Here is a 24,034-nt window from a genome sequence, read left to right as displayed (position 1 = left end):
GACACATAGAGAAAGCCAATGACTGAGGGTTTGGGCCACCCTTTAGACCAATAAGAAAAGAGAATCGCTAGGGTTCGGCCTTTGCGAGGCGGAGCGCAGGTGGGTGTTATTTGATTGACGGCGGTCTCTACTTATGGCTGATAGGGCGGGTTGGTCCCTGACGTCCGGGCGGTATAGCAGAGGCGGGGCTGAATGAAGTAAATGGTAATAAAGGGTTGGGTCTCGCTCAGTGGGCGGTGTTTGATGGATAGTTGACCTTGCCAATTGAAGGTGGTCATTGATGCCCAATGGAAAGCTAGGAACTCAAAGGCGGGGCGTGGTGGGCGGCGAAAACTCAGTACGGAGGTACAGTGGCAGCCCGAGTGGGAGGTTGGGCGGTGATTGACGACCCGCTCAGCAAACCGAGTACAGAGAGAGGCCGCGCGGCGTCCCAATGGGTGGGATCTGAGGGCGGGGCTCCCCGAGGGGCGGGGAAGGACGGGGTTCGGGGAGGGGGTTGCAGAAGGAGCTGAGCGACTGCTGCTCAATGGCGGAAAAGCCGCCGGTGCTCTGACCGCCTCTTCCCCCTAGCACTTGCGGGGGAGTTTCCTGCCGGCGCGGCTGGAGTCTCTGTTTCTCAAGGTTTGGTGGCTGGAAGATGCTCCAGAGAGACGAGGCTGAGGCGGAGGAGGTGGCGGCGGCCGAATCGGCAACGGCACTAGGGTGGAGAGAAGGCGGCAGCGGCGGCGGCGGCGGCGTGCGGGGCCCGACGGTGTAAACAGCCCGGAGGCGGCGGAGGCGGCGGCCGAGACCCCGAGGGGGAAGCAGCGGCCGAGGCAGGCGCGCGCCTCCGTTGGAAGCCCGGGCTGAGTGCAGTAGGGGTCTCTGCGGCGGCGTGAGCGGACGCCCTCCACCTCGCCTCACTCGCCGGCCCCAGGTAAGGCCGCTCGGCGCCCTGCCGTGGGGAAAACCGCTCGCGGGCACAGCCGCGACCCCGGGCCGTTGGCGGGGAGCCGCGGCGCTGCGGCCAGGGCCTCCGCCCGGCTAAGCCTCGCCTCTCCTGTGCGGCGGAGCTGGGGGAGCGGCGCTCGGGCCCGGCCCCTGGGTAGGCCCCTTCCCCCGCCGCCGCCTCCGCGCTCGGCCGGGGCGGGAGAGGCTGGGGGAGACGGTCGTAGTTTGCTCCGACGCCTGCAAACTGCTCGCCTCCGTCGTCGGCCCCGGTCTGCGAGCGTCCCTTTCACAGGGAACCGCGGGGGCCACCCTGCCCCAGGCCTCACCTCACCCCCGCCGGGTGCGTGCCGATTCGGAAGCGCCACCTTTCCCCGCTTGTTTCCTCATCTGCTCCTGCCCTGCTTTGCGCTCCACTCCACTTCCTTGTTACATCGTCTCGTTCGCTCTTCTGTCTCTGCGGCTCACGGCCTTCGTCCCCGTCTTCGCGGCTGGGAGTCGCTTCTCTTTTCTCCCCTCCGCGGACGCCGGGCTTCTCGGCCCTGCCTTCCCCAGCAGTCCTTTTCGGATGTCATTCTTTTTACCCAGTGAAGCTCTTAAACGGAATTGCCAGCGTCAGCCCCCCCAGAGCGACCCGAGGCCCCTTCACAGGAGACTCGCCCGCTGTCTGTGGCAGATCAGTTTTTTATTCTTTAACGTAAACCTGAGGCCGTATTTAAAATGAATGTCGCCGTGAGTGTTGAAAATAGTTATTCCGTGTTTTGAGCGGCGTGACCTCTTGTCGGGCGTTAGCGGAACCAGCCCCTGTGCCCGTCGTCTTCGGCCAGACGTGCTTCCCCAGCGCTTGGTCGTGGCCCCGATTCATCCGCCTTCAAGCTGGCCTGAAAACGGCTCGAAAACTTGAAAAAGAATTCGACACGCGAGCCACCAGGAAGCTGTTCTGATGAAGTCGCAGCTAAAGACCCTTTAAAATAGGCTCCACATGTTTAATGTATCAAAATAAAGTTGGCAGGAGTCTTGTAAAAGGCTTATTTGGGAATTTGAGCAGTCTTAGCGTTACAGCTATTTTGGGAAAAAACATTCTTTTTCTGTTAACAAACGTTCACAACTCCTGTGATGTGAGAATTACTGAGGTTTACCGTGGGATTAACACAGGAACTCTTTATTTGAGCTACTGCACGGATGTAGAAATGGTAAATTGTTCCGAGTAGACAGTGTAAGGCAGTATGTTCTAAGGAGACGGAGAAACATGCCGTGGACACTGAATGCTAATAGACATTTCATTTACTTTCTCTCTTGTGCAATAGCAAAGTTCCTATTGTTGGCCTACTTTTAAATAGAGCATTTCTAAGTAAATAGTGGGACAAGTTATTCTAATTATTATAATAGTCTTTTCCAAGTGTCCAGGCTTTTTTCCTTTTTTAAAATGTAGTTGATACTATACTAGTAAAACGATAATTTTTAAAAAAAAATATTTTTGTAGGCCTCCTGAATAGGCAGTGTGGTGTTTCAGTGGAAGTTTTCAAGTTTAGTATTTAGAACAGATTTTTCTTTTTAAATCAACAGATTTTCTTTCAAGGATAATCCTGATTTTTACTGAGCTTCTTACTTTCTCTCAATGTTGTTCTTGTGTTTTGTTTTGTTTTTTAATTGTTGTTGTTTGCGTTTTCCCCTTTCCATCTTTATTTTTGCTCTCATAAAGTATTATCATAGTTTCTGCACTGGTTCTTCATGTTGTTGCATTATCAGCATGGAGTAATATTTTTATTTGTTTTTTCATAACTATTAGTTAAGATTTCTCCAGTTTCTAGTACATTATCTTTTGGATTTGTTCACGTTATGATTACTCTCTTAAAAGTGACCAGCAGAGCTTTCAACACCTGTTTTCTTATACTGGGTGTCTGATTTCTATGAAGACTCCAGGAGTAGGCGAAAGCCTTTTCAGTTTATCTGACAGTCAGGTCAGTAAATACTATTTTATGTAGTAATTCATATGTTATAATTACAAAATTCCTTAAGATTACATCATCTGAAGGAATGGTGTAGTATCTAAATAGCTGTGCTTCTAAGAACACCTGATTCGCAAGTTGACAAGGTCAGAAAAAGTGGCCCTTGTTGAAAATTTATTTTCCTATAATGGACATTTTTTTACAGAGCCCCTCACTTTTCCTGTGAAATATGCCTTTCTTAGTTCACTGATTTTTAAGCAAAAATTAGTTGGGAAACCACTGATAATATCAGTTATAATGGTTAAGTTTAAAAAAAAATTCCACAATTTTAATAGCAAAATTTATTAAGATAATACTTAGCTTAAAATATAAAATTACAATTTGTGGTAAGAGAATTTGGGGGAATATGGTTATTTCCGGATTTTCAGTGAATCTTTTTCACATTGTATTAGATTCTTTTTATTTTTTTCTTAAGTGAACTAATTTTTGAATTTAGATGGAAACAATCTGCTATTTATAGTAGATTTAAAGTTTTATTGCATATAGCATGTATCTTATATATCATAGCAGAATTGTGGATTAAGAGAACTGATTAATTGGGGATATGAGGTACGATTCCTACCAACTGGGTAACCTCTGGAATTATAGCCTGGATTACTTCCCATCTCACTATCCTGTACTCATACTAAACAGTGAAGGTGAAATAGGGTAGATTTGGGGAATACTGGTTTTTGTAATAATAGTTTCTACTCGACTGTCACAAAATTTATAAAATGACAGAGCTCAACATGAGCTTCCAGCAGCTGATCTAACAAGTATAGGTAAAAAGAGGGTGCTTGGGCTTCATAATCTGCCTTTGTTTTTCTTGGTGGTACTTGTTTACATCAAAACATTGATTTAAAATAAAATAACTTGGTCTTTTAGCCTAATATAAGTACGTGCTAATACCTCTGATTAGCCATCTTGGAATGTTTTTTCAAATGAAACATTTCTGATGTGATTTAACTTCTTTGTGTAGATTTGACTTGAGTTACACTTTTCAACGTTCCATTTGTATTCCCCCACACTCACCAAAAAACCCCCCACCATTTAGACTAGCTTGAGATATTTGATCCAGTTGTTGAATCAGTATTATGAATAAAAGAAGTCTTTACTAAATTCTTGACAATGCTATGAAGTTTTCCAAAAGTGTAGTCTATATGCTGCATTTCTCAGACTATATAAAGACTTTTGAGATTTAGTTTTCAGTATCATCTAGCAACCTAGGAAACAAATACCATGTGGTAACTCATACCTTTTTTTTTTTAAGTTTTCATTTAAATTTCAGACTTTTATTTCTCCCCTTCAATTTAATGTTAATAGCAGACATCAGTATTTTACAGTATATTATGGTAGGTTATGCATGACACGGAGTTCTCAAATAAATTTTTTTATTTTATTACAACTAACTTAGGACGACATCTACAATATCTTATTATTCTTTGGCATAACATACACCTTTTATAATTATACCCTTTGCAATAACTTACTTAACTTCAAGAACCCTGTAGCTTAGCAATCAGGTGTAATATTTCACCTTGTTCATATATTTAGAAATTTAACATGGTTTATAATGTAAAGCACAATTCACCAGTATAAAGCTCTTATGACTTAGCTAAACAGTTTAATATTCATTTGCTAATAAAGAAATGGATTCAGAGTTTTCTTTTGGAGTATGTTGAAATACCAAGATTATATTTATTGGCTTTAGATTGATTTGTTTCTTAAAAAATTAAAGATCTTAAAGTTTAGATACAACACTAGTTGGCAAACTTGTTTTGCATCCTTTTGAACCAAAGAATACCCCAATATCATGGTCTGCTTGATATTTAGAGGAGAGACAAACATTGGCAGACTTCTATTGTATATTAAGGAACTTTTCTTACTCTTAGAGATGGGTCCAGTTATATGTAGGGAGGATAAAACCTTTCGCTAGTATTGCCGTGCTTTTATATGTGTAGAATGTCCTCCACTTCAAAATAGGTTATGAATGAAAAGTGCATTTACATGTTAGAAACATGAAAAACCTTTTCCTTCATGGAAAACTGTTTTATAATGTGGTTATGTTATCAAGTATAATCAGATTTGTAGTATGAGGAAAGAAAACCCTGATTCTTTTGTAGTTCATAAGGGTGATGATGACTGGGTGTTCATGCTGTTTTGTGAGATGTGTCTCCCTCAGGCCTTCCACGATATGGGCACATTACCTGGCTGATGTAAAAAAAACAGAAGAAGGAAAAAACCCCACGTGAATAGATTTCATTTGATAGGTAGTGCATACAGTAATCCCCCCATAACCACAGTTCTGCTTTCCGTGGTTTCAATTACTAGCGGTCATATTAAATGGAAAATGTTAAATATTATAATCATATAAATGGAAAATTCCAGAAATAAACAATTCATCAGTTTTAAATTGCACACCATTCTGAGCAGCATGATGAAATTTGAGCCATTTTCTGGTATGTAAATCATCCCTTTGTCCAGTGACTCCATCTCAGTCCATCTCATCACATAGGCATTGTATCATCTCATGTCATCATAAGAAGAATGAGCACAGTACAATAAGATGTTGAGAGAGCCCACACTCACATAACTTTTATTACACTATATTGTTATAATTGTTCCGTTTTGTTGTTAATATTTTACTGTGTCTAATTTATACGTTAAACTTTATCATGGGTATGTATGTATAAAGGAAACATAGCATATATAGCGGTTGGTGGCTTCAAGCATCCCCTAAGGGTGTTGGAAGGTATTCTCCTCCCCCTCAGATCATGGGAGACGACTGCTACTCTATGTACCTGAGGAGAAGCAGGTTTGATAAAGGGTATATAATTTGAAGTTCTGAAGGATTTATAAGCACTTTAAAACTTGAGAGTAATGTCAGTGATTCTTACATCTAATTTCCTTTTATTTTCTTGATGTAAGTATGCGTAAGTGCACTCTGCACATTGAAAAGGGATAGTTAATAGATGTTCTTAGGAGTAGGAGAATCTAGGAGGGTCCATATTGCTCCTGAGTGCCTAACCTATCTCGGCAGAGTTGCTTTTCCCCTCTTCTGATAAAAGTGGTAAACGTGGAGTTAATGAACTGGCCTTATCTGTTGAACACTGATGACCCTTCTTAGTCCTTTACAAAGAGGAAATAATTAACACAAAGGACTCTAAATGATAGACTGACTGTATGGGAGATCAAGTTTAGTTACTGAGAGGCTTCCTGTTACTTTTACTTACTCCAGGCTACCCACCCATTGAGAAGTAAAGAATTCGGTCTAGTTTAATGGTGTTTAGTCAGGGGTAATTCCCCCACCCCCAGTCATTATTCTTACAGTCACTGAGTGCCTTCTAATACACAAGGCACTGTTCTAGGGTGGAGACTGAACAGAACAGACAACATTCATTCCTGCCCTCATAGATTTTCCATTCTGATAACAAACACTCTTCCTCAGTTTACATTACAACGTTCCCTTTGTGGATGGCTTAAATTATGATCAGTAAATTTGGGATGTATGGTCTTTCCTACTGTGCTTAAAAGCTGTGATTAGAGCTTCACTGTTTTTAATAAGAGAGAGGGAAGAAGAGTTTTTCTATAACTGGACAAAAACTGGGATGTGAAAAGAGGAAGTAGGAAGGGGGAAATGTGCCTAAGATTAAAAATGAACGAAGATAGAAAAGAGATCCCTACACTAGGCATGAGGAAACCCACCCGGGGGCTTCAGGCGTTTCCATTTACTGTCCAACCTTAGGTAGATGAGTTCCTGGATAGGAGAATGGGAGACAAGGTTGGGATAATGGGAGCAGGGTGAACAGGACTTTAACAAGTCTTTAACAATGGCTTAAATAACTTGGGACGTACCTCTAAAATGTATGCTGTCATTTGTGTTTAGAAGAGACGCCGTTTCTGTTTTTTTGTGAGTTGTGTATACCTGAAAGGTTAGTGATTGACCAATAGCTACTTCTGTTTTCACAGTTCTGTTGAAGGTAACTGGTAGAGCCAATCTCTTAGCCTGTTGTGCTCAAATTGGTGTGTATTTGTCACTGGTCCCCTTAATAGCTGTGGTGTATTCCTCGAAGTTGTGCCTTTGGTTTTCCTAGATTGTAAATTTCTGGGTGAGGATGTCCTATTGTAGTTAGCTTTGAAGCAGGTGCTTAGTTGTCTACTTTCTGTTACATAGCTTTCCTAGTGACGGTCCAGTTTGGTAATGATGTCTCCTCCTGAGTTTACACAAACGTTGCACACTTAACAATAAGTGTGAGAAATCTTTGATCTTTGTGTTTTTTTTTTTTTTAAGATTTTATTGGGGAAGGGGAACAGGACTTTATTGGGGAACAGTGTGTACTTCCAGGCCTTTTTTCCAAGTCAAGTTGTCTTTTCAATCTTAGTTGTGGAGGGTACTGTTTAGCTTCAAGTTGTTGTCCTTTCAGTCTTAGTTGTGGAGGGCGCAGCTCAGCTCCAGGTCCAGTTGCCGTTTTCTAGTTTCAGGGGGCGCAGCTCACGATCCCTTTCGGGAGTTCAACCGGCAACCTTGTGGTTGAGAGGATGTGCTCCAACCAACTGAGCCATCCGGGAGGCAGCTCAGCTCAAGGTGCCCTGTTCAATCTGTGGGACTCGAGGAGTTGAACAGGCAACCTTGTGGTTGAGAACGCACTGGCCCATGTGGGAATCGAACCGGCAGCCTTCGGAGTTAGGAGCATGGAGCTCTAATCGCCTGAGCCACCGGGCCGGCCCGATCTTTGTTTTTAATGCATCTTTTTGCTTTCATTTGTGTCATTGAGTCAGTGTCATGTGATCTTGCTTGCTGCAATGAATTGATTTTTTTTTTTATTTTAAAGCAAATCAACTTGTGTTTATTTCAGTGTTCCAATATAAAAATGAACACTAGTTCCATTCATGACCTAAGAGACCTCATTTACAGTACTCAAATAAGCCTTCAAATTACTAGTTTCACTTTTAATATATTTTTCTAACTGTATTTATCACTTTTATCAAAACGCTGATGTACAAAAGTACTTGAAATGTTGAATATATTAAATTTAGTATTGTAACTCAGACCAAGTTCATTAAGCTGTTAACATTTGGACATCTTTGAGGGCCTATATTTTAGATTAAAAAACAACACAAAACAACCTTACTTGATTTCTCAAATTATCTCTTATAACTGGTTTGTTTATGTAATTCTGAATTTTGTTACAGCTTTGGTGGTTTTAGGACCTAAATGTAAGGAAACTGAGTTTAATTTCTAGTCAGCCATTCTGGAGTGTTTTGAGTCAGAATGTGAAAGTGAAATGATAACTTGATCCGTAATGGTTTTCCGTTCTACTTTCCCATTTTGTGTGTTTGTTTTATCAAATCTAACTCCAGTTTGGAAGGATTAGTGATGATTTAGATTTAAATTACATTATTGCTCTTACCCTACGTCTTGAGTCTTTTTTACAGTGATAGGTTTGTATTTTTAGTTCAGGTTATTTGCTGTTCTCTTGTGCTTTTGGTTTGTATTGCTTTCTTTTTTTTCGCCTCTGTCTTTGTTTACTTAATTTTTATTTAAGCACAGTGTGGCAATCAGTTCTGGAAACACAGGTTCATGTACAATAAATGATTTATTGATGTTATAGTCCAAAATATGTTAAAGTACATGTATCTTTTCAGACTTTATGACCACCTTATCGAATGGAATTCATGTAAGTGTGTTTTTTTGTTCCGGTATATATTGCATGGCCAAAATTTGTAGTCAAGTACAGTCATATGCTACATAACATTTTGGTCAACAACAAACTACGTATATATGATGGTGGTCCCATAAGGTTATACTGGATTATAAGTAAAAAGTTTGTTTGCGATGTTGAAAGAAAAGGCTGGACCTCAGTAGATGTTGAATTTACTGCTAACTCTGGGTGGTTTAAATAGACCAGGAGGCTCAGCATACTATCCACCTGTCTGAGGCTAGGAGTTGCTTAGCAATGTTTACTTGTGTATGTTTATAAGTGTATGTTAAGTGTAAGAAACCTTTATATTTGGAGTGGGTTATTTGTGGATAACGCTCCAAAGGGAGGATGGTGATTGGAAGCACTGACTCTAGACTCGGACTACTTGGATTTGAATCCTTATTCTACCACTCCATAGATGGATAACTTAAGTTACGTTATGTTTGTAAAGTGAGGATGATAATATACTTCATAAAATTGTTGAATTGATATAATCCATGTAAAACTCATCACCATAGAGCCTGGCACATTATAATCACTAGCATTTGAGTACTTTCTATTGCTGTAACCACCATTAATACTATTTACTACTACTACTACTAAATGACATGACATGGTAAATTGAAAGTACCTAAACTAGGAGGCAGAAGACCCCGTTTAAGGTCCCCATTGAACCTTTTCATGATTCTGTGACTTTGTGAGTTATTTATTCTTTATAGGATTAGTAGCTGGAGTCTGTAATGCAGTGTTTTACCTAGTCCAGAGGACTGGCCCGTATATCTTGAGGTCCTTTTGACTCTATAATTAAGAGTTCTTTTCTAAGATTCTCGTTTTCTACCAGAGTACAGCTTCATAGGGGCAACAATTGTGTTTTTTAGCTGTTTGTTCGTGTATCTATGTTGTATTCTATAAATAGTTACTGAATAAATTTTCCCATAGAAACTGTGTCTTTTAGGGAGAGGAGACTAGGGGTCAGAAAGGGGGGAAAGAGATTTACATTCCTTCATAAGAACTTGGTGCTTGTTAAAGATATGAACACATTTTTTATTCAATTTTTATTTAGTAAATATTGTCTGCTTGCACTAGGGGGAAACAAGGATTGAGTCTGCCTTGGGGGGTCGGGGTGTGAGAAAATGAGTAAAACGTATATAAATATACAAGGTAAAAAGTTAAAATGCGATAAAAAATTATAAGTATATGTTGTATATTAAGAATTTTCCTAAAATGTATGAAAGTGGAATGGCAGTATAATTAGAGTAGCTTATAATTTTTGGCTTGTTCTCACTTTTAGAAATCAGATGCTTAAAAGGAGAAACATTAGGGTCATGAACTTGAGAATTTCGTTTTGGTTGATTTTGATATGTAACCTTGAGAACTTTTAGGGAGACTTGGGACTAATTTAATATTTGTGGAGGAGAATGATGAATCAAATTTAAGAAGCTAAATTAAATCTCATTGCATTTTTGCCTTTTATGAAAAATTTTAATCCTGTGGAACATTGTAACAGTATAGAGTACTTATCTACCCACCACCTAAATCAACAGTATTTTATAGTTTTGCCATATTTGCTTCATCTACATAACCTTTGCTGAACTACTTAAAAATAAATTACAGACATGATCATGTCACTTTCACTCATAAATACTCCTAAGTATGAGGCTAAAAAAATGATATTTTTCTCTGTGCCTATAATATTATCTTTCATAACGCAGTTATCTAATCCCAGAAGTCATGGATCCCTAATTTATTTGCAGTTGGGCCAAAAATGTCTCATATAGCTTTCCCGCCTCCATACCAAGGTCCAGTGAAGGATCATACATCACGTTGCATTTGCTGTTACATCTCAGTTCTCTTTTAAATTAAACACCCACTTAAAAAAAATAATACTCCTTTTGAAGAGATCAATTATCTTGTAAAATCCTATGTCAGAATTTGATTGTTTCTTTGAGGTCTCGTTTAAAAACTTACTCCTTTGTCTTCTGTTAAGTTACAGCTAAAGACTGCATTAAATTCAGGTTGCACAGTTTGGCCAGGATACTTCATAGGTGCTGCTGCTTCAAGTTACACCACAGCAGGACACAAAATGCCTGATTGTCATACTATTAGTGGTGCTAAGTTTGATCATTGGGTTAAAGTGCTGATCGCTAGATGTCGCCATGGACAGGAACATTTTTGTAATTACCAGGTTATTCATGTGGCGTATTTTGTTACTGTGCAAATCCATTTCTCCTTCAGACTTTCACTTAATGGATTTATTGATTTCTTTTTTAAAGATGAATCTAGGCAGGGTCATCATACTGTGTCTTATTGGCCAAATTTGGCCTGCTGCTTATTTTTGTAAATAAAGTTTTATTGAAACACAGCCATGCTCGTTTGTTTATATATTATCTGATTACTTTCCCACTACTATGGCAGGATTGAGTACTTCTGACAGAAACAATATGGCCCGGCAAAGCTCCAACTATATACTGTTTGGTTCTTTAAAGAAAAACTTTTCCGACTCTTGATCTAGGATGTATGTATTGTTCCCCTTTTCTCTTTGTAGCGACAGTAGTGATATAAAATTGGTGTTTATATATTTGGTGTTCATATTGCCATGTTTCCCTGAAAATAAGGTGTAGCCGGACAATCAGCTCTAATGCGTCTTTTGGAGCAAAAATTAATATGACTCGGTATTATATTATAATATTATATTATGTTATATTTTATATTATACCCAGTCTTATAGTAAAATAAGACTGGGGCTTATATTAATTTTTGCTCCAAAAGATGCATTAGAGCTGATTATCCAGCTAGGTCTTATTTTCGGGGAAACACGGTATATGTGGCTTCTCCTATATCCTTATTGTTTTCAAGGTATAACTGCTTTTAACATGGTTAAAATTGTGAAGATTTTGCTTATGTCCCCCAAACCATAAAGTATTCCCAGTTAGTGCTATACGTGATATACAAAAATCATATGTTAAAAACGTAGCAATATTTCAGTTGTAAAAAGTGTTACAAAGAATAATGAACACTAAAGTACCCACTACCCAGCTTAGTTTAGGGTATAGTACCTTACCAGTAAAGTTGAAGTCCTTATTATGCTGAATTTTGTGCCTACCCTCATATATATGATCTCTATGTAAGTCTGAATAGCATATAGTACTGTTTAAGAGATTTTATAGTTTTTGTACATGATGATATATGGAATGTCTTTTTACCCAATATGCTTTTTTTACTTAACATTTTTATGAAGTTCTTACTTGTTGCTCTATTTCTTTTTTAGAATGGTATTATATATGTATTGCTTAGTATTCCATTGTATGATTATAACACTTTTTGTCTAGTCTCTTTGGATGGACATTTGGATTGTTTTTGTAATTATAAACAATGGTGTTAAAACATCATTTATATGTCTTTTTGTATATATGTGACAGTTTCTCCACAGCACATACTAAGGTGTATAATTGCTGAATTGTAGACTGTTCTCATCTTACAACAGACTAGATATTTCCAAAATTTCTCCAAAGTGGCTGTACCAATTTGTGCTTCTACCAGTGGGACGTAAAAGTTTCTGCTGCTCTCTATCCAGTATCATTGCTGTCCTATAAAAGTATGTCTACCATATATGTAACTTAAATTTTTCTAGTAGCCACATTAACAAGTTAATTTTAATAATATATTTTATTTAATCTAGTATATCAAAAAATTTTTCAATATGTAAACAAAAATTGAGATCTTTCTGCATTTCTCTGTTAAGTCTTTGAAATTTAGTATGTGTTTTACTTAACAGTAAATCTTAATTTGAATTAGCCACATTTTAAATTCTTATTAACCACATGTGACTAGTAAGTAGCTATTATATCAGATAGCACAGCTGTATATCCTTGTCCACATTTGGTAGTGAAAATCTTTTTTTTCCCCTTCAATCTAATGAGAGAGAAATGTCGTTTCATTGTGACTTTAATTTTGTATTTTCCTATTAGGAAATTTGCATTTTCCTATTAGTGAGAGTGAACATTCTCATCTTTATTGGACAAATTTCTTCTTTTGTGTATTTGCTACTTTTCTAGCCTATTTTTTATTTTCTTGTTTCTTTTCTTGACAAAATCTTATAGGCATAAATGTGTATTTCCTTTAGAATACTGGTGTTTTTGTTAATTGTTTTTAATGATTAATTAAATGCTGTGTCTATAAAATGACACATTAAACATTTTAACCTAAAGGTAGTTTTAAAATAACTCCAAAGATATTTGGATTGAAGTGAGTGCTTGCAAGAATAGTACTTGAATGATACTTTGGGGGTGAAGGTGGAGTGGACAAGGTCATTAGTTTATACTTAAGATAAACAATCCTTTGCATATATTTCTTTTCCTCTATACATTCCTCCTTTAGCTTAGCTTAGTCTTCCTCCTTCTTTTCTTAACTCTGAGCCCAAGGACCCCTAGGAAGAGCGAGGCTGATGGATTGTGGCCTAAAGCCAAAGAGATTCTCAAAAAGCACTGTATGAGTGGGGAGTTGGGAATGCTTTATGCAGAGCATCTGGACAAACCAAGTGATGAATTCATTACTGTGCCCTCATCTGTATAAATGGGTGTAAGTGGCTGGGTGCTTTAAATGTGGAACACCAAAAGTAAAATTGTTGGAAATTAAGAACTGCTTGTACTTAGTAGGAGATGGTACAGTAGTTTATGGTGGAGGTTAATCAGTGTTCCAGTAGATTTTTAGTTCTCTGCCAATTTAGTTTTTTGTGTATGTGAATGTTGTAATGGCTGACTAGGATATCCTTTCTTGAAGGAGTATATTTTTAATGTGTATTTTACTCAGTACCTGCTAGGTGCCAAGGTCACAAGTTAGTAGGGTAGGAGGGAATACCGAAGGCAAAAATGTTAAAGGGAATATGGATAATGGTGTTCGAGTGGTGAGAGGGTGGGATGAGGGGGTGGGGCTGGCATCACGGAGCAGGTATTATTTCCTAAGCACGTGGCACGATTTGATTAGCTCAATTAAAGAAGGTAGGACAAACGGACCGTGTGGTGGGAATGCGCGTGATGTGCTTGTCCTGCATGAAGCCTAGGCAGGGCAGATTAGAGGGGGGTTCAGACTGGTGTTTTGTACTTAATGTCACTTTGGGAGTAGGAAGTCACTACATTCTTTGGGACAGTGAAGGTATGTTTTAGGGAAATTAAGCTGGTCGTAATCTTCAGGGTGGATTGAAGGAAGGGGAGTTGAAGTCTGTCCAGGAAACCAACCAGGAGGCCGTTAGATAATCCAGACAATGGTAGATGGTGCTCAAGATTATGGTAGAAGATAAGAGAGGCACTTAAAAGGGGAGATTTGATGGAACATAGGGACTGGTGTATATTGGTTGGATTTATATGTAAAAAAAGGATTTATGGTTTTTAGTCTGAGTTACTAGAAGAGAGATTATGAATAGGTAGACTAATGGTAGTTAATACAAGTAGATTGGGATATGAAGGTATTTTGGCTGCAGAGATGAAGAGTTATGTTTGCTTGAAGAGATACGTAGAATGGCCAAATGTAATGATTAAAATCTAGACTAAAATCTAATTTGAGAAGTCAGTATAGAAGTGATAGCTGAAGCAATGGTTTTGGATCAGAGGGATGATGCTGTGTGTTGGGTTGAAGGCTAATCACTGTTTTAAGGGGTCCACTTCCCTCTTGAATTTAGGAGGCTGAAGGAAAAAGGTAGTGTGAATGCTGGGTGTGTTGATTGTATTTTCAAATTCAGCAGCAGTGTAGAGTTTCAACAAGGGAGGAGTTATCAAGTGTGAAGTACTACAAAGTACCTTATCTTGAGAAGCGTCCTGTTTAGGGCCAGACTGATATAGGAACTAATTCTATCAAGCAGGAGCTAACTCTCCCAAGCAAGACATGAGTGTTTGAGTTGTTTTGTCCGAATATTGGTGATTTTTTGTGCTGATAAGGTTATATATTATATCATGACAAACACTGTGTAAAACATTCTAAATACGTTGGCCATACTATGGCCACGCCCCAGGGTAAATTCACTGGTGAATATTAGGACTATAACTATAGATGAGAGCCATGTTCTGTTCCACTTTGCTACTTGTCATAAACATAGCACTAAAATGATTAGGCAGTTACACCACCAATAAAATTTCCTCTGAAAGCCTCATGAAACCTTTGCTATCTGGTATTTTTCTTAATTTGTTTTTTATAATCTGGAGTGGTTTACTTAGGAGGGAGGAAAAGACAGAATAATTATAAGTAAACTTATATAGCCCTGAACTTATTTGATTGTCATAGCTGATTGAAAAACTGTTGGGATTAGGAAGAGCAGTTATTTTATTCCTGGACTTCTTTGCTGAAGTTAGAAAGGTGATCTCTGAAAATGCTTGAAATCAATCTTGTAGTAAAACAATCAAGCATAACGTCATGACAAAGTCCAGAGTACCTTTAGACCTTGTTTCATCATCCAGATAGTCAAATACAGATAGGACATGAACTCCCTCTGATTTCAGTAATGGCTGAAAAAATTAGTGTAATGGTCAAGGGAAAAATTCTTTAACCTTAGAATATTAAGCTTTTAATGAACGTGAGCAGGTGCTGGTGATAATCTTCTTTACCCAGGCCTAAACTACTTTCTAAACTACTTTCTGCCTCCATCTTCTTTCAAATCTATGAGGACTCAGATTTTTTTGTTTGTTTTGTGGCTCTTTTTTTTAGCCTTTTAATTGTTTTTATTACTCAGGCAAGCTTATTTTTTGTGTTCAGCTTTCTGATTCTGTGCTTGTTGTGCCTTCAACACTTTCACAACGATTTTCTGCTCCTCCATAAGGAAAGCACGCTTGATCCTGTCATGGACACACTTAGCACATACGCATCCACCGTAGGCCCTGCGGACATGTTTTTTCATCTTAGACAACCTTTAGAACTTCAGATCTCACTGCACGAACTCCATGAAGTCACACTGGGCACAAGCCACCTGCAGATTTCGGTGCTTTCCGAAATGTTCTGTATCTTTGTTGGGGTGGTGGTTACACAAGTGTATATATTGTCAGAACTCATCCAACTACACATAAAATGGGTGCATTTTATTATATGTAAAACAATAACCGGGGGTCTTCAGCAATAGGGGCAAGTTGGACAGCAGAATGGAATTTTATGAATTGGGCTCTAGTCTGAAGTTTTCGTAGTGAATTGGCTTTTTTTCACAGTAAAGCTCTCTAACACTGGTGATACCCCTTGGTATGTCTAATGGAGTTATATGTAAGAGTAATTCAGATAAATGCAGTGATTTTACTACATTTGAAATATAAGCAAATGTATAATATATGTATGTATATAACATATATATAAACATCAACTAAAATGTTCTGATAATGTCTCGTTAAATAAGGTTGTTTTTTGATTTGCTGGTTTCAGAAATCAGTGAAGGGATTTCAGGAATAAAAAAGCTATTGAAGAATATTTAAATATAGTTGAGCCTAGTTGGAAAAACTTGAGAGTTCAAGATTGTCCATAGGATAATCATTCTCTAAACATCAGATATTTTTTCATCTGTCAACTTAATATGGATAGTTGATCCTGGACATAAACTATAATTTTTTTCTGTTTGAATACATCTGATTTTATTTATGTATTAGGCTGGCTGTGATAGACTGAAGAATGCTTTATGGATTATAATGGTAATGGTAGTCACTCTTTCTGACGCACTTACTTTATGCCAGGCAGGCACTGACCTATGCACTTGACCTGTACTATCTCGTTCATTTACTGCTACAACTCTGTGATACAGGTGCTCTTTTAGAAATAGATCAGGGTCACACAATAAGTGTTTGAGCTGACATTTGAATTCAAGTTTATTTTGTCCTAAAGCCCATACCTTTTTCTTTTTAATGTAAAAAGGAAGCCCTGAGAGGGAGATCGTTGATTTGAAAGAGATGATGCGACTTGGGGTTTCTGTACATTCTGTGACCCATGCTAAATGGGTCTTCGATACCCCAGAATCTGGCATTTCTAGCTTTTGACAGCCCATGACAGAGGGTGCTTCATGGACCTGAGCGAATGGTCCCGATGGTCATTGCGAATGAGATTTGTGCCATTACCAAGGTCGTTCCTCCAACGTTCTAGTTCTTTGCCCTCAGGAGATCCTTTCTTTCTCTTCCTCATCTTCACTTCGACCATCCTTATGTCTGTCTCAAGTCAGGTTCCTCTGGAAGGCCTCATGGGAAAAATATTCCCTTAGTTCTTGCGGGTTCATCAGAGGTTGTGTATACTCTTATACTTGAAAGTCAGTTTTGCTGGAAGTAAAATCTGTGGTAAATAGTTTCATTTCTTGCATATCTTAAATGTCATTGTTTTCTGGCAGAGAGCATTGCTTTCAAAGTTTGATGACAATCTGATACAGCCTGGATGCGTATTCTTAACAGTTCACATATGCATATAGTCTAATTTTTACACCCCACTATACATTCCCAAACAATGATGGGTTTTTGTTTTTCTCAGTAAATTTGCAGCTAAAGTGAAATGCCACTGTCAACAGAGTTATTTCCATTTTACGACCTACCTTTCCCTTACCGAAGGGCTAGGGGAGGGATTAAGAAGTAGTACTGTTGCCCCAAATTTGAAATTTCTAGCTATGCTTTTGAGTTAGAACAAGAATATCTAAATTACTCTTATATCTGGTGAACCTTATTCATCACAAATTCATTTCACAAAATTTGTGACTTGATTTGTTTTCATCATCTAATCTAGAGCTACAGTTTTCAGTCTTTGAGGGATTCTTAAAACTGCCCAGCATATGCCCATCAGTAACATCTCTTATTACTGGACCTGGCTATGGTCAATGCCCAGACATCCAACTGTTGTAATAAAAACAGTTAAGAGTATCAATTTAACACTCAGATTCTTTTGAACTTTTTCTCTTATTTTAAAATAGTGCTGATGCTGTAGTACACCAAAGGTGATTTGGAAGAAGAGAGAACTTTTGATTTAATACTGAAAGCATTAAGAATTTGAAGGAGGAATGATAGCCAAATATTCCAGTTCTCTGAGTTTGGTGAAGGGGGAGTGTGTACTTCCTTTGCTCACAGTCAAGTAGAGACTAGTGTTTAGGATTTGATGCAGATATTTGTGAAAGAATACGGCTCTGGGTTGGTATTAGTACTATGTGACTTTTTAAGCATCATTTTGAGCAAGAGCTGAGTATGGATTTTATTTTACTATCATTAATTTCAGTGACACAATAATGAAAGCTGTTAATCTAGGCGTTGTTCTAGTAACAGGCTGGTGGTCAAGACTACTTGGCTACATCATAGAAACATTTCTTGATAACCCTTAGGAAAATATGTGGCCTCAATTAAAATTTGAAAATAAAAAGAGGCACTGTTCTAAGTATTTCATGTGTATGAGCTTTTTAAATACAACGCTCTGAGGTAGAGATTATTCTCCACATTTCATGACAGCCAAGGCTCAGAAAGATTAAGTAACTTGACCAAGATCACTTAGAATGTAGGAGATAAATGCATATCTGTAGAGCTTGGCTCTAGAGTCCTTGCTTTTAACTGTAAGTAAAATAGAGTGCATTGAAGAAATACATTATATTAAGAGGTACTAGCCGGGCATTTTTCAGACTTGAAGAAACCTGGATCATCTGATTCAGAAAGGTCATCGATTCTCAACTTCAAAGTAAAGTGTTTAAAAGTTTAGGGTGCTTAGTCAGGAATCTAGGGCTACAATTCACAACATGAAATTTAATCAAATTGTATGTTATTTCTGCCCCCACTTTATTCTTGCTGTTGAATTACAGATTTTTAGTATTCTGGCTAGTTTAAAGATAACATAGCAATACTTCTGTTATGAATGGTATAATTACTGTTTATTATCAGCAGGCATGTTTCCTTTAAATTTGTTTTGCCTTAGGTTTTTTTCATTTCTAAATACCATTTTATTACCTTTACAACTGACTTCTCTAATTCAGAGAAACATGCTTCATATTTTATAACAGAAAGCCATAAGAAAATAAGTTTAGTTTAACTTTATTTTGCTAATCTGTTGAGTAGCCTATACAGCTTAGTAAAGATACTCTTGTATTTAACAACTTTTAAAAATCAAAGTAATACATGCACAGTTTAAAATAAAACAAATTTTATAGAGGGCTAATGAGGAAAATAAATATAGCTTTCCAGAAACAACACTTTTTGGTGATATGTGTGGGATCTTCTGGTGATTACCTGCATTATCTTTAACTAAAATGTTTATACAACTATTTCATGATTTTTTTTAGTTAGACATTATCATTTGATTTTCTGCTGTGGAACTTAAAAGGCACTTTCTGTCGTCTAGTTTTGCTGATGAGAAGTCCTATGCCATTTAGATTCCTGTTTTTGTGCAGATGGCTTTCTAGCCCCAGTCTTATCACCAAAAGCCTTTTCTAAATAAAGTTTTTAATTGTGGTTAAAATACATAAAATTTGCCATCTTACCCATTTTTAAATGTTAGTAGTATTAAGCATATTCACGTTGTCGTACAACAGATTCCAGAACTTTTTCATCTTGCAAAACTGAAACTACACTTGTTAAACAACAACTCCTCTTTACCTCCTCCCCTCAGCCCCAGTAACCACCATTCTACTTTCTGTTTCTAAGAATTTGACAACTTTAGAAACCTCTTATAAATGGAACCATGCAATATTTGTCTTTGTGATTGGCTTATTTCACTTGGCATAACGTCCTCCATTTCCTTCTTGTTTAAGGCTGAATTGTATGTACATACCACACTGTGTTGCTCTGGTCATCTTTCGTTGGACACGTGAGTTGTTTCCTCCTGCTGGCTGTTGTGGATAATGCTGCTCTGACCCGAGATGTGCGAATATGTCTTCTAGACCTGCCTTTCAGCTTGTTTGGATGTGGACCCAGAGTGGAATTGCTGGATCATAGGGTAGTTGTAGTTTTAATTTTTTGAAGAATCACCATGTTGTCCCCAAAAGCTGAGTTCTGAACTTGACTAGAAGTCTCTTCCACTTCTGATTTGTTACTTGCATATTCTAACCTGCGGGTTTAAACCATTGTGTTTTTTGTTTTTTTTAAACATTTTATTGTGGAAGGGGAACAGGACTTTATTGGGGAACAGTGTGTACTTCCAGCACTTTTTTTTCCAAATCAAGTTGTTCAGTCTTAGTTGTGGAGGGTGCTGTTCAGCGTCAAGTTGTCTTTTCAGTCTTAGTTGTGGAGGGCGCACCTCAGCTCCAGGTCCAGTTACCGTTGCTAGTTGCAGGGGGCACAGCCCACCATCCCTTGCGGGAGTCGAACCGAACCGGCAACCTTGTGGTTGAGAGGACACGCTCCAACCAACTGAGCCATTCGGGAGCTCAGCGGCAGCTCAGCTCAAGGTGCCGTGTTCATTCTTAGTTGCAGGGGTGCTGCCCACCATCCCTTGTGGACTCGAGGAGTTGAACCGGCAACCTTGTAGTTGAGAGCCCACTGGCCCATGTGGGAATCGAACCGGCAGCCTTCGGAGTTAGGAGCACGGAGCTCTAACCGCCTGAGCCACCTGGCTGACCCTAAACCATTCTGTTTTGTTAATTAATCTAATCACCACACTCCCATCTGCCTTATACCTTCTAAAGATTTTTGATTATCTCCCCTCACTGCTCCCTAAGTTTTCAATGTTGTTTGTTTTATATTTTTAAAAAAATTCCTTTACTAACGTTTTGATGGTGTATTGAGAGAGAAGAGCGATAAATGGTTGTGTTCCATCTGTTTTGAGCTAGAAAATCCTTTTTCACATGGGTTAATATATCAATATGAATGATTATTTTCCTTATAAATTTATTTCACTAAAAATTGACATACCATAGGGCATTTGTTTGTGTACAGATGGTTATTTTGGCAATAGTATAGATAAATTTAAATATATTGGATTTTGAGAAAACACTGAAACTTTAAATCTCATGCCTCGTTTCTTGTAGCACTTTTGAACCTTTTCTCTCCTTTGCTTAGTCCCATTTTTACACACTTTTCTCCCTTTTTCTCTTGAAAATAATTTTAAAGAACTCTCAATTTAGTGAGCAGATAAACTTAAATGAGTTGATCTTTTATTTGTAAGTGTTAGACCAGGCGTCTGTTAAAACAGAAGTGACATTTATTTTGGCTAAACAGTTTCTGTTCTGCATATGTGTTTACATAGCTTTTTCACACTCCATAAATTGATCAGAACAAGTAATTATATTTTTGGATTGGCTAAATTTTACTGTAATATTTAAAAAGGAAATGTGTATTAGTGACCATTATATAGCAAAGGAAATGTGTTGGAATGAAATTTTACTGAGACATGAATTTTATATCAGTATATGCAACTTTTTTAACAGAATTAAAATTTAAGTTGATTCTTGACAGAAAGATACTTGTTGCATATCATCAAGATTTAATGGACACCAGCTTTCGCTATGTTCACTTCAAACTGCTCTCAAAAAGAAAATGCTAACAGTTTTAGCTAAATATTGTCACTCCCTACAATTCTGTCTTCTTCCCTACAATTAATTTATTATCAGATTGGTCTTGATAGTAGTTTTTGTTTTTATACTAGTCTAGCATGCTTTTAATACTTTTCCTATATGTTCACACATCTAAACTAATCTATTTTGTAAAATTTGTGATTTTATATAAATAGCATCACAACTTTTCCAGCTAGCTTTGTTTTTGAGATTTATTCATGGTGATACATTTAGATGTAATCCATACTTTTAAATGCTGTACAGTGTTACATTACATCAGCATCACTGTGTGTGTGTTTCTCCTGGTGGGTAGTTGGGATTTCTCTATGGTGGATGTTGTATAACCTGACAATTCCATAGGAAATTACGTGCATCTTTACCAGATATTACTCTGAGATTTCTTGTGCTGTTCTGGTTCCTGATTCTCTAAGTGTGACCTGTTTTTTTTGCCCCCCTCTGGGAATTTTCAGGGTTTTTATCTTACCAATGTTTTGAAATTTCAGTTACCTCTTTTTATTGTGGTGGTTCTACTTTCATCAGTTTTGCTAGGCACTTTCAATCTCAACACTTACGTTTAGTGCTGGGAAATTTTTCTGAATCATTACTTTGATAAATTTCTTCTCTTTGCTTCTCTTGTTCTTTCTTGAATATCTATTAGTTAGATTTACTCTAGACTGATCCTAAAACTTTCTTAGCCTTATTCTCTCCCATTTTGAGTATATCTATCTATCTATCTATCTATCTATCTATCTTTCTTTCTTTCTTTCTTTATTGGAGGGTTGGGGAGAGTCCCACTTTTTGGGCTGTTTTTCCTACTTGTTTTTGTAACCTTTTATTTAAAAATGTCCTTATTTAGTTCATAAGAGCACTTTCTTTTTCTCTTAAAAAATGTTTATAACATCTCGTTCTTGTTTCATGAACACGATACTATTATTTGTCTTGAGGACTTTTTTTTCTGCACTGTCTTTTCTTTCTGGTTTGTTTTTTGTTTCTTTTGATTAATTCTGTTTTTCATGTTGTGTGTTTTCCTTCAATGTCTGGATATCTTTGGCTGTCGAATTATCATGTTTAAGTTTGGAAGACTTGTGTGAGCGGGCAGGTACTTTCATTTGGTAGGCCTCCCTATAAGTGACCTGACTGTTTTATTGAGTGTTCCTTGTATGTAAGTAATCTGAAAGTACTTGCTCTGGTACTACTGAATTTCCTCAGAGAGCAGTAAAACTGTTGCCTGCCTGAGGTTTATAAGATTTCTGAAACCTGAGTTGGGAAAGAAGGCTGAGGGTTTCAGCATTCATTATGCAAATTTATAGTGTAAATCTCTGGTTTTCAGTAAGGTTTCTTAATTAAATCTGCTGTCTAAATCCAGAGCCTTTGTAGTTTAGCCTTTTTGAAGTAGACCTTCAGCCTTTTGCCATGTGTGGTCGTTTTTAACACGTCTGCAAATTCTTTTTTATCTGCCTCTGTGAGAGGTGGGGGTCTATGTCCCCTCTCCTTGAATCTGAACGGGCCTTAGTGAATTGCTTGTAACTAACAAAATGCAGCACCGGTGACAGCCAGAAAAGGCCAGGTAGTTTCTGCCTTGTCCCTTGGGACATTCCCTTTGGGGAAAGCCAGGTGCCATGTAAGAAGTCTGACTATCCTGAGGTAGTCAAACTGGAGAGACCACAAACAGCACTCCCAGCTGAATGAAGGCCCAGAGGAAATCGAGCCAACAGCCCCCATCTACTGCCAATCATTAGATGAGTTTTCAGGTGAATATTCTCCCAGCCAAAATCTGAGAAACTCCGTGGGGGAACTGCCCAGTTGAGCCCTTACAATTAATGAGCCTGTATTGATGCCTTATTATTAACTAAAGCCCATATTTACTCAGGTTTCGTTCGTTTCTACTTAATATCTTTTTCTCTTCTAAGATCTTATTTAGGTTATACTACCCTTACATTAAATTATCATGTCTGCTTAGGCCCCTCATGGCTGTGGGAGTGGCCCGGACTTTTCTTGTATTTTATGACCTTCACAATTTTGAGGAGTACTAGGTCAGGTACTTTATAGAATGTTTTTATCGGGATTTGTCTAATGCTTCCCTCATGATTAGACTGAGGTTCTGGGGCTTGGGAAGAAGACAGCAGAGATGAAGGGCTATTTTCATCACATATATATCAAGAAAACATACTGGGAACATGATTTTGACTTGATTTTGACCTTGATTACCTGGCTGAGATGACGTGTGTCAGGTTTGTCCACTGTAAATTTACTCTTCCCCCGGGCCCCCTCCCCAGTCATTTTGTGCTCTTTGAAAAAGAAAATCACTATGGCCAGTCCACACTAAGGTGTGGGAAGTTATGGTTCAGGGGAATAGCTATTTGAATGTAGAGTATCGACATAAATTATTTGGAATTCTTTGGCAGTGGAGATGTGTCTGTTTTCTCTCATTTATTCATTCAATCATTTTTATTGGTGTGAACTCATGGATATTTATTGTATATTTTGAGTCATAATTCAATGCTACTTTATTTCGTTGCTCAGATTATTCTAGCTTTGTCCATTAAATTGTTTGATCTCCCATGGGCCAAGCGTGGCGAATTAATTCTGTTCTGTTTCTGGTTCTTTCCACTTGTATTACCCGTAGTTTTACTCATGTATTTAGGCGTTGTGTTATTTGGTTTATCACTAAAAATTTCTTTGTGGATTACATTTCTTTTAAACTTGATTTTCCCCCTGAATATGACCTAAATTTGCTGTTCATTTCTTGGCTGTGATTTCTTTTTTATTGCATTAGTTGCCCTTATCTTTTTATCTTTTATATTCAACCTTTCTGGGTCTTCTTATGTGTGGGTATGTTTTTAAAATGTAGCATGTAGATAGATGGGTTTTGTGTTGTGTTCCAATTTGAGAATTCTTTTTTAAATAGGTGAGTTTATTTACTAACATCAATGTCTTTGTACTGAATCGCCTTA

The 24,034-nt window shown here is 38.0% G+C and overlaps 1 protein-coding gene across 3 annotated transcripts in view; it reads left to right on the top strand.

The window, feature by feature from the left end:
* Positions 1 to 316: 316 nt before the first annotated feature.
* The window catches only part of PPM1B (protein phosphatase, Mg2+/Mn2+ dependent 1B), a 64,218-nt gene continuing 40,500 nt past the window's right edge, over positions 317 to 24,034 (top strand). The window contains exon 1 of one of the 3 annotated variants that reach the window (XM_081068796.1): positions 317 to 916. The gene's annotated coding sequence lies outside the window, so the exon portion shown is untranslated. The remainder of the gene's footprint in view (positions 917 to 24,034) is intronic. The other 2 variants (XM_081068794.1, XM_081068795.1) reach the window with 2 other exon arrangements.

The sequence above is a fragment of the Rhinolophus hipposideros genome, assembly GCF_964194185.1.
Source record: "Rhinolophus hipposideros genome assembly, chromosome: 12".
Taxonomy (NCBI): Eukaryota; Metazoa; Chordata; class Mammalia; order Chiroptera; family Rhinolophidae; genus Rhinolophus; species Rhinolophus hipposideros.
Note: the sequence above shows the minus strand (reverse complement) of the source record. Positions and strands in the feature narration are given on the sequence as shown.